The sequence below is a fragment of the Budorcas taxicolor genome, chromosome 22, assembly GCF_023091745.1.
Source record: "Budorcas taxicolor isolate Tak-1 chromosome 22, Takin1.1, whole genome shotgun sequence".
NCBI classification, from domain to species: Eukaryota; Metazoa; Chordata; class Mammalia; order Artiodactyla; family Bovidae; genus Budorcas; species Budorcas taxicolor.
Window position 1 is genome coordinate 29,937,044 of NC_068931.1, and position 11,000 is coordinate 29,948,043.

The following is an 11,000-nucleotide window of genomic DNA, read 5'->3' on the forward strand; positions in this document are numbered from 1 at the left end:
TTTATAGTTCTCTTTTGCTTTGAATGACTTTACATATTTCTCTATTCTCTCCCACCTCCAACCATCATCAAATTTCCAAAAGTCAGTTTTTCTTCCCTTTTTTTCTCCTTCAGAACTATGGTTTTGGAAGACTATCTTTTTATATTTTTCCTGTGGTTTTAATTATATGAAACCCTTAAATCTCTTTCAATTGCACACCTGGAACTTTAGAGATGCTCTGATTCTTTAAATTATGTGTGCTTTGAAATTCCTTTCCTCTAGTGAGCGCTCTGATCTACCTAGTCCCTTTTTTATAATTCAGATTTTGCACTGATTTCATCTTTATGATGTCTATCCCAATGCTCATACATTACTAGCACCCTTCTTTTGTTTACTTGACAGTTTTCTGGACTTTTGATTATTGGAAATTTTTGTGGTTGGGCAGTCGTGGGCAGAAATGTAAGGAATTCGAGTTCTGGCTTTTGCTATCCTTTTCTCTTTCTGGTCACAGTGATTTTGAAGTTTTAGTAGTCTCTGTTTTCAAGTCATATGGATGGTTATATTTTATATAAGAGTTTTATACTTGTGAAACTACTTTGTATTTTTGGGAAACAAAAATGTAGGAAGTTGATTAAAGTGTAACCTTTTCTTTAGACACCTGGATAACCTCTGGATAAAATTTCAAAATATAACCAACGTAATTTTCTGAGATTATATGTATGACCTAAGAAAATGAAGGGAGTCAAAGGTGATTCCAGGAATTTTTGCCTTAAAAACTGGAAAGATGGAGTTGCCATCTCATTACCTAGAGAAGACTTTGGGTGGGAAAGTTTTGGAGGGTAAATAACTAATAATATCAGGTGCCATTCTGAACCAGCTAGTTACAATTTTGCTCAGAAGAAAGGCAAAACCAATATTTTATGGTTATTGCTATGTCTCATGATATAATAGATAAATTTAAAGGCCCTTTCATTTTTTGCTTTAGTTTTCTGTCTTTGTCTCTGTTTATCTCTCTCTCTCTAAATTTGGATTCATTCCAATTTTTATTTTAATTTCTCTTGGAATTTTTCCCTTTCAGGGTTATTTCTGTTTTTCATCTTCAGGATATCTTGGTCACCCCCATCACCACTTCCACTGCTTTTCAGTGAGAATCTTTCTCAAATGTAATCCACACAACTAGCTTTTTGTCTCTGTCAGCTTAAGTTAAATATACTGTAAAAATAAGCAACCCTAAAATCTCAGTGACTTAAATCAACAAAATATATTTCTCACTCAAGTGACATATTTATGATGTTTTGATTGATCTTTGCTCCATGGCCTCTTTGCTCCAGAATCTTGACTCATGGACAGACTCTGTTTGAAACATTGATGATCTTATAGAAGAAGAAAGACACGTAGGGAGCCATGTTTCTGATCAGAAGTGGCACACATGATGACTTTTCACATTTCATTTACTTAAGCAGCTCATGTGAATGGGCCTGACATAAATGAAAAGAAATGTAATCAATTTGTTTCATTCATATCTCTTCAGCTTGGTGATAGAGGGCTGGGTGTTTAAATGCCTTTTTTCCAACCGTGGATATCCCCTGACTTAATCTTCTTCCTCAAGTGTCTATGCAGCTAGTTACATGGCAGTCCTTTAGAACACAGATGTTACAGCAATAAAGGGATACACTCACAGAACTGAGCATGTTTACTTGCAAGGAAACTTTAGGTTACTTTTCCATTTTATTCTTAAATTTGTCCTAATATAACTGGTAGAAAAGTATCACCTTGAACAATGCAGTCTTCAATACACGCAGTCAGTCAGTTCAGTCACTCAGTCGCGTCCAACTCTTTGCGACCCCATGAATCGCAGCACGCCAGGCCTCCCTGTACATCACCAACTCCTGGAGTTCACTCAGACTCATGTCCATTGAGTCAGTGATGCCATCCAGCCATCTCATCCTCTGTCGTCCCCTTCTCCTCCTGCCCCCAATCCCTCCCAGCATCAGAGTCTTTCCCAATGAGTCAACTCTTCGCATGAGGTGGCCAAAGTACTGGAGTTTCAGCTTTAGCATCATACCTTCCAAAGAAATCCCAGGGCTGATCTCCTTCAGAATGGACTGGTTGGATCTCCTTGCAGTCCAAGGGACTTTCTCCAACACCACACGCAAGTACTATTTTAAAAGTATGTTAAATCAAGTCTCAAAGATTCCTTTTTCTTCCTTTTTCTTATGAATAGAAAAATGTGTTGTATCAATATATGTTACATTTGCCATTGGAAAGCATTCTAGACATCTGATTGGCGGCGTAGTATAGCTCCTCTTTGTTTTTCACTTGATACTAATATAAAATTAGTCTGCATTCCATTCATTCACCCAAAAAATGTTTATTGCTATCCAATTATGTCCCAGGGCTTTGTGCAAGGCATAAAAGAATATTTGGTTTTCCTGAACAAACTTGAAGTCTAGTGGTGAGATATTTATTAAGCAAATGATTTTACAGATAACTGACTATTATTTTAAAGAAGATGCTCAGCCTACTAGTTGGAAACTCTGACGATATACAGACTGCTTATGGGTGACTGTAAGCCATAAACTTACCAAGTAAAATGAAACATGTAAAAGAAATTAAGTTTCCTATGAATACTCTATAATACACAGAATTTGGAGACAGATTCTCCAGAGAATTTCTCTACATAAAGAGATGGCTTCCCAGGTGGCACTAGTGGTAAAGTACCTGCTTGCCGATGCAGGAGACAAAAGAGGTGGGGTTCAGTCCCCTGGAAGATTCCATGGAGGAGAGCATAGCAACCCACTTCAGTATTCTTGCCTGGAGAATCCCACAGACAAAGGAGCCTGGTGGGCTGCAGTTTGAGGGGTCGCAAAGAGTTGGACAGGACTGAAGTGACTTAGCACTTAGCACAAAGAGATATATCATAAAGCTGACACCTCAAAGGCAGTTCTGGGTGTGTTAAATGCAAAAATTATGCACTTAATTAGTACCAAAGCAAATGGCAATGTTGGTACAACATTTAAAGCAAAAGATAAAAATGGTCTTTCTGCTGTCTAACATGTATGAGTTAAAAAATAGCTAGTGGGAAGCTGCTATATAACACAGGGAGCCTAGCCTGGTGCTCTGTGATGACTAGAAAGTGAAAGTCACTCAGCAGACTGTTTGCGACCCTATGGACTATACAGTCCATGGAATCCACCAGGCCAGAATACTAGAGTGGATAGCTAAGGGGTCTTCCCAACCCAGAGATCAAACCCAGGTCTTCCACATTGTGGGAAGATTTTTTTTTTTTTACCAGCTGAACCACAGGAAAGCCCAAGAATATTGGGATGGGTACAGTCCATGGGGTTGCTAGGAGTTGGACACGACTGGGCGACTTCATTTTCACTTTTCATTTTCATGCATTGGAGAAGGAAATGGCAACCCACTCCAGTATTCTTTCCTGGAGAATCCCAGGGATGGCAGAGCCTGGTAGGCTGCCGTCTATGGGGTCGCACAGAGTTGGACATGACTGAAGCAACTTAGCAGCAGCAGCCGCAGCAGCCTATCCCTTCTACAGAGGATCTTCCCAACCCAGAAATCCAATCAGTGTGCTGCATTGCAGGCAGATTCTTTATCAACTGAGCTATCAGGGAAGCCCCATGATGACCTAGAGCGGTGGGATTGCTGGTGTAGGGAGGCTCAAGAGGGAAGGGATATAGCTATACATGTAGTTATGACTAATTTGAGCTGTTGTATGGCAAAAATCGAACACAACATTGTAAAGTAATTGTCCTCCAGTTTAAAAAAAAATAGAAATTTGGAGATTTTTTGTTTGCTTAGTCATCAGGTCCTTTATTCAAATTATTCAAAGGTTTACAGAGTTAGGAAGGTTTCCTGAGGAACTGAATATTGTAGGAGACATTTTCATTTCTAGGGGAGTTGTTAATTAACTTGGTTACCTTAAACAAATAACAGCCTTTCTGAGTGTCAGTTTTCTCAAGCCTAAAATGAGCAATTGAACTGGATGATCTAAGCTTCCTTCTAGCTGTGCTTGCTAAATGCTTCAAAGGACTGAAGCAGATTGAAAGGTAGTACATATTATAATCCACAGGTACGGACACTCCATTCTTAAACTAATCATGCAATTCTGCCATTTAATATTTTTTCCTGTGTTTTTAATGTCACTATAATTCATCTGATATCATTAAACAATTAGGCACCTATAGTGAATGGACTGTAGCCTACCAGGATCCTCTGTGCATGGAATTCTCCAGGCAAGAATACTGGAGTGGGTAGCCCTTTCCTTCTTCAGGGGATCTTCCCAACCCAGGGATTGAACCCGGGTCTCCTGCACTGCAGGAAGATTCTTTACAGTTGGAGCAACCACGGAAAGCCATACAAAGCAAACCACTGACTTAACCATAATACTAATATTTAGATGAAAGTTTATTATTTTTAAAAAGTCCAAAGAGTCAATACAAGGGGATACTGATATATAAAGTTGTAAGGGCATTATTTGGTATATGTGTATGAATATGTTTATGTGGATATATATGTATATATATATATATATATATATATATATATATATATATATTTCACTTTTCTACATGCTAAATGTATTTCTCATGACTCTACACTTTTCTGCTATAGAGATTTCTGAGAAGCCTTGTGATGGATAAAAATAAATGTTTATTTTTTGCTAAGAATACCAAGTCCCGTCTTTCTCAAAAAAATAATTTAACACTTTGTAATTTGTATATGGTCACTTTCACACATCGCTAAGCCCCAGGATATTTTGAGTCCATCTGCTGAATACTCAGACATCTCCATCAATCACATAGCAGATGCTGTGCAATCAGAACCTTTGGCTCTCTTCCCTGATTTTTGGATGGAAGAGAGGGCCAGTTAGGGGTTTTGGAGACAGCACTTCAATTTCTAGTGGATGCCCTTGCCCATGTAGGGCAGCGGCCTGATGCTCTAGTGATATCTACTCAGCCAGGTTTTTTCCATCCACTTTGGTGCCAGAAGGCTGTGGCCTAGATGGGTCTTTAGCCACTACTCCCAGACCACTCTTTGCATGCCAGATCTTTAGGAATGCTTGTCAATTAAGGAAGCTTCCCAATAGATCTCATCTGTTGTTTAGTTGCTGTTGTGTCTGACTTTTTTCAACTCCATCAACTGTGGCACCCCAGGCTTCCCTGTCCTTCCCTATCTCCTGGAGGTTCCTCAACCTTATGTCCATTGAGTCATGATGCCATCCAACCATTTCATCTTCTGTCGCCCCTTTCTCCTCATGCCCTCAATCTTTCCCAGCATCAGGGTCTTTTCCAGTGAGTCAGCTCTTTGCATAAAGTGCCAAAGTATTGGAGTATCAGCTTCAGCATCGGTCCTTCTGATGAATATTCAGGGTTGATTTCCTTTAGGATTGACTGGTTTGATCTCCTTGCTGTCCAAGGGACTCTCCAGAGTCTTCTCCAGAATCACATTTCCAAAGCATCAATTCTAATCTGACTTGTAGCTAAGATTTTAGATTCACCCTCAACTTAGAATTCTAACAAATCCTCCAGAGAACCCGAGTTCTTCCACAGGGATTTGGAATAGCTCCTGGGTATCTGAATTCTGTCAAGAGGCAAGACAAGTTTTCATAGTTCTGCCCATATTCAGTTACTTAAGAAGGTATCTTTTTTGGCTGATAGTTCTGAAGTAGAGGCATGTCTCTATGAATTTTTAAATGTAATTCTCACACATCTGCCTTGAAGTAGGTATTTTTAGTATTCATATTTTTCACAGAAACTGAGTTTTATAGAAATGAACTCATATGCTCATGCTCAAGAATACAAGTAGCATAGCCAGGAATTTAAACCCAGAGCTGTCTAACTTTAAAAGTTTCCAGTGTAAGTCCTGGGGCTTCCCTGCTGACTCAGTGGCAAAGAATCCACCTGCCAGTGTAAGATATGTAGTTTCAATCCCTGGTCTAGGAAAACCCCTTGGAGTAGGAAATAGCAACCCACTCCAGTATCTTTGCCTAGGAAACCCCATAGACAGAGGAGCCTGGTGGGCTATAGTCCATGGGGCTACAAAGAATTGGATACAACTTGAGTGCCTAACATTTTCTCTGATACTTTCTCCAGTACTTTCAGCAAAGTGAGTCTTGTCTTCCTGTGTGTTCCAGGGATTATGATGATTATTCTCATGCCAGTCTACCAGACTAGATTGACTGAGAATAGAATATAGATTATCCCTCTACCTGACATATCATACATACCCAATATGGAAGTGAATGGACTCCTGGAGCAATTATGTTTGTTTTGAGATTTTTCACAGTATTTTTGACAATGTATCACTGAATAACACATTTTTAGAATCTCAAGGGTGTCTTTGTTGATTGCAAAATTTTTATTTATTTATTCACTTGGCTTCAGCAGTTCTCAGTGGTGGCATGTGGGATCTTCAAGCTTTGTTGTGGCATGCAGGAACTTTTAGTTGCAGAGTGTGGAACCCATGGGATCATTTCATTTCAGCATGGGGGAATCTTTAGTTGTAGCATGCAAGCTCTTAGCTATGGCATGTAGGATCTAGTTCTCTGACCGGGCCCCCTGCATTGGGATCACAGAGTGTTAGCCACTGGACTGCCAGGGAAGTTCCACAGAATCTCAAGTTTTAATTGTTCTAAATTTTGTGGGGAGTAAGAAGATAAATGCGAAGACTTTTAAACCTCTAATAGATCTAGATATTTCTAATTGAAATATGCCCACAAACAGCTCTCTGCCACGGAATCAACTTCATGTAAATTATTAGAAGAGGACTCTCCCACTGTGTGTCTAGAACCTGCAAAAGCAGCAGGGTATATATACCATATGACGTGAAATAAGTTTACTGTACCCATTGTTATCTAAAAGGATATTCTCTGAGGCTAGAGGGTGAGATAGAAGTGGTAGAAATTTTTTCTGACCAAGAATATATTTCTTCTTGGATATTAGAACTATCAGTTCGAATCGCCAGTCTATGTTCAATACAGGATACAGGATGCTTGGGGCTGGTGCATGGGGATGATCCAGAGAGATGATATGGGGTGGGAGGTGGGAGGGGGGTTCAGGATTGGGAACTCATGTACACCCATGGCAGATTCATGTCAATGTATCACAAAACCAATACAGTATTGTAAAGCAAAATAAAGTAAAAAAAAAAAAAAAACTATCAGAGAGCAGTGTCCCATAGGGACACACCCTCTGAAGAAATGTTTTAAGAGGCGATTTATCTCTAACGATATCTCCACATCCTCTCTTAATGTTCATCCTTGAGAAATGAGTTCAAGTGTAACAGCCATAGCAAGGCCAAAATATACCACTCCATCTTGAAGTAAGAGAATTATTTGACTAGATCCTTACCTTGCATGCTCAGTTACTCAGTCATGTCTGACTCTTTGCAACCCCGTGAACTGTAGCCCACCAGGCTCCTCTGTCCATGGAGTTCTCCAGGGAAGAATCCTGGAGTGGGCAGCCGTTTCTTTCTCCAGGGGATCTTCCTGACCCAGGGATCGAACCCACGTCTCTTGTATCTCCTGCATTGGCAAGTGGATTCTTTATCACTTTTACCACCACACCACCTGGGAAGCCTCAGTTCCTTGCTTTATTTGGACTTTATATCTAGAGGCAGCACATCCCTTAGATAATCCATGTCTTGAAGCTGAAGTAATAAGTTGACTTAGTGAAACTGGTATTTCTGACTTTATTAGAAAACAACATGAAGGCATTTTATAATGGTTGGTCATTAATATTAAGAACAATGAGTGATAGTCTAATTCCGAGCTTCAGTTTTCAATATAATATACATAAGAGGATGCTAATTATTGTCGCTAAGTGATTAATACAAAGTGCCAAATAGGGCAATTCATTTTCTAAAACTCTTTTGGGAAACTGAATTACCTGCTTTTTCTCTCTCCATTGACAATCTCTTTTGTATGGCTTTGCCTTAAGGCAATGATGAAAAATATGTTTACTTTTACAATTTGGTTCATGCAAAGTGCATATTAGAGGAGTTTCAAAATAACAGTTGTGGGACTTCCCTAGTGGTCCATTGGTTACGACTCTGCATTCCCAATTCCAGGGGGCTGGGTTCAAACCCTAAAGTTCATTCAAGTTTTTCTATAAGATGTGATGGAAAAACCCAAATGGACTTCTTGGGCAACCCATTAGATTCTGCATGCTGCAACTAAGACCTAGTGTAGCCAGAAAAAAGAAACCTGTTGATTTTCTGTCTTATGGTTAAGACTCTATTCATCTTCCCTTTAAAAGCTGGGACTCGCTGCAACCCCATGGACTGTATCCTGCCAAGCTCCTCAGTCCATGGGGATTCTCCAAACAAGAATACTGGAGTGGCTTGCCATGTCCTTCTCCAGGGGATCTTCCTGACCCAGGAATCGAACCCGTATCTCCTGTGTCTCCTGCACTGCAGGAGATTCTTTACCTGCTGAGCCATTGGGAAGCCCAATAACATATATTAATTAATAATAATTTAAGAGACCAAATACTGGTTTTCTAGGCTAGAATTGATGGAGAATTAGGGAGATTATTTTTTACTCTTGATACAAAAAAACTAAGCTAAAAATACTCAAGTCTACAAATAAGCATCTTATCATCTTGAATTGTGGAGAAAGAAATGGCAACCCACTCCAGTATTCTTGCCTGGAGAATCCCAGGGATGGAGGAGCCCAGTGGGGAGCCGTCTATGGGGTCGCACAGAGTCGGACACAACTGAAGCAACTTAGCAGCAGCAGCAAGCAGCAGCAGTATCTTGAACTGGAGATTCAAACATGTCATTGAAAATGAAATACTCTGTGAGTAATAGAAATTCTAGCCTAGTGCATTAAAGAAGCAAAGGTTCAGTCTCTCACATAGAAATAAACAGTCCATATCCATTGTTTAGAGCACTACCATTTCCCAAGTTTCTGTTAGTTATTAGTATTTATGTGTATAAGGAGTGTTTAGTATATTTTATTTGCAGTAAACTGATCTCCAAAGATTTCTTTTTGAAAACTCTTCCCTCTCCTCAATTTTTACATTCCTTACTGTTTTACTAAATATTGAGTATTCTTTGATAATCCTGGTGCTCATGTGTTTTGGGGACAAAAGTGAAATGAATCTGTCATTACACCAGAAAGTTTGTTTTAGACTCACAGAACAAATGTGCCTTAATAAATTTTTTTTTCATTTAGATTTCAAACAGTAATAGTTTTGTCATTTTAATATACATCATTGGAGATCTGCTTATTTGTAAATAGCCTATTGCTCATTTGGAAAAATAAACCAGTGGACAATATTTTTCTATTGTACTTTTCAAAACCATTTTGTCTCATTACTCCTGTTTTAGCTGAAGAATTTTATTACATTTGGAGAGTAAAGATCTTAAATACTGAAAAAAAAAAAAAAGAAATAAACAGTCCAGGGCAAGTCTATTATCATAAGATATAGTTCTTGACATTCATCCTCACCTCATGGTCTCTGGATATCCAGCCATCTTTTCTAGATTTAATTCTGAAATAAGGCAGGTAGGTATTAAGAGAAGAAACCTCCCTTTCCTGTGAGAGACATTTTAGAAAGTCTTCTCATGTGCCATTTACCAGGACTTGGTCTCATGGGCCACATGGCTTGTGGCTGGGTCTACTGCAGAGAGAAAAGTGTGGAAATGGATTAGGAGTCTTCGTCACAGCTATAGTAATTATAACTATGGACCTGGCATAGTGAAAGAAACAATAGAAACTACAGATATTTCTAAGAGCTTATTATGTGTCAGGCATTAAACTCGGTGCTTTATATACTTTTTTAAAAATTTAATATTTAAAATAACTATCTGCAAATGAGGAAAAGAAGAGAGGTGTTAAGTAACTCAACCAGGAGATACAAGAGTGGCAATATCAGATCTGAACACAGATTACTCCATACTGTATTACTTTGCTAAAGTAACAGTGAATTAATAGAGCAGAATAGAGAGCATATATAATAATTTACATAAAGTCAAGTTGTCATTGATTCATTAGGCAAAAATGATTATAGAATTTATGATACTAGGATAATTGGTTTTTATTTAGGAAAAATTCAACCAATATTCTCAATTCACAGCATACAACAAGATTAAAATTATATGCATTTTAAAAAACTTTAAACTACAAAATACTTGAATAAAATATATAAGTATTATTAATAATGTTTCTACTCTAATACTGACTTAGCAAGGAACTTCTGACCGGATATATGAGGAAAGAAATGCAAATAAAAAATTGATTTGACTTTAAAACTGTTCGAAAAATTTTTTTTAAAAAAGCTGAACTAGCAAAGAGAATTTAAAACAAAATTTCTAGGATGAAATTTGATTTTTCATACATCAAAATTTCATTCCAATCTGAATACACAAAAATATTGGCAAAAATCATGAACAGTAAACAGGAAACAGAAACCCAGGAACACATTAAACATGAAAAAATAAACAGTATCTTTTAACCTATCAAAAATTAGCAAAATTTAAAAACTAATTGCATTCATGTTGCAGCATTCCCATGTGTCCATAGGACTGTTCTAAAAAAGCAACTGAGCAGTATCCCTCAAGCTTTCTTGAAGAAACCACACTGTAACATAAAACCTTGACCAATTAATCCCTCTTTAGGAATCTATTCTAAGGATTTTGTGAAAGAGATAGTTAAAGATTTATTTCCAGCTATATTTATGAGAACATTATTTGTAGACACACAGAAAATCTGTATACTGTGTAATGACAGCACAAACAGTATAACGTGTTATACAAACAGTATAACAGTATAACTCTGAAGACTGCAGTCTACAGAGCCACAAACTGAGTTCCTTGCTTGCTAACTTTGAGACCCTGAGAAAATTGTCTAACCTTTCTATGTCTCTGTTCTTTATCTGTAAATGGGTATAATGATAGTAAAGATGATATCTACTTCATGCAGCTGTCTGAGAGGAAAATATTAATATATGTAACAATACTTAGAAATTTGTACAAAGAAAAGGCTATTGTTTCAGTTA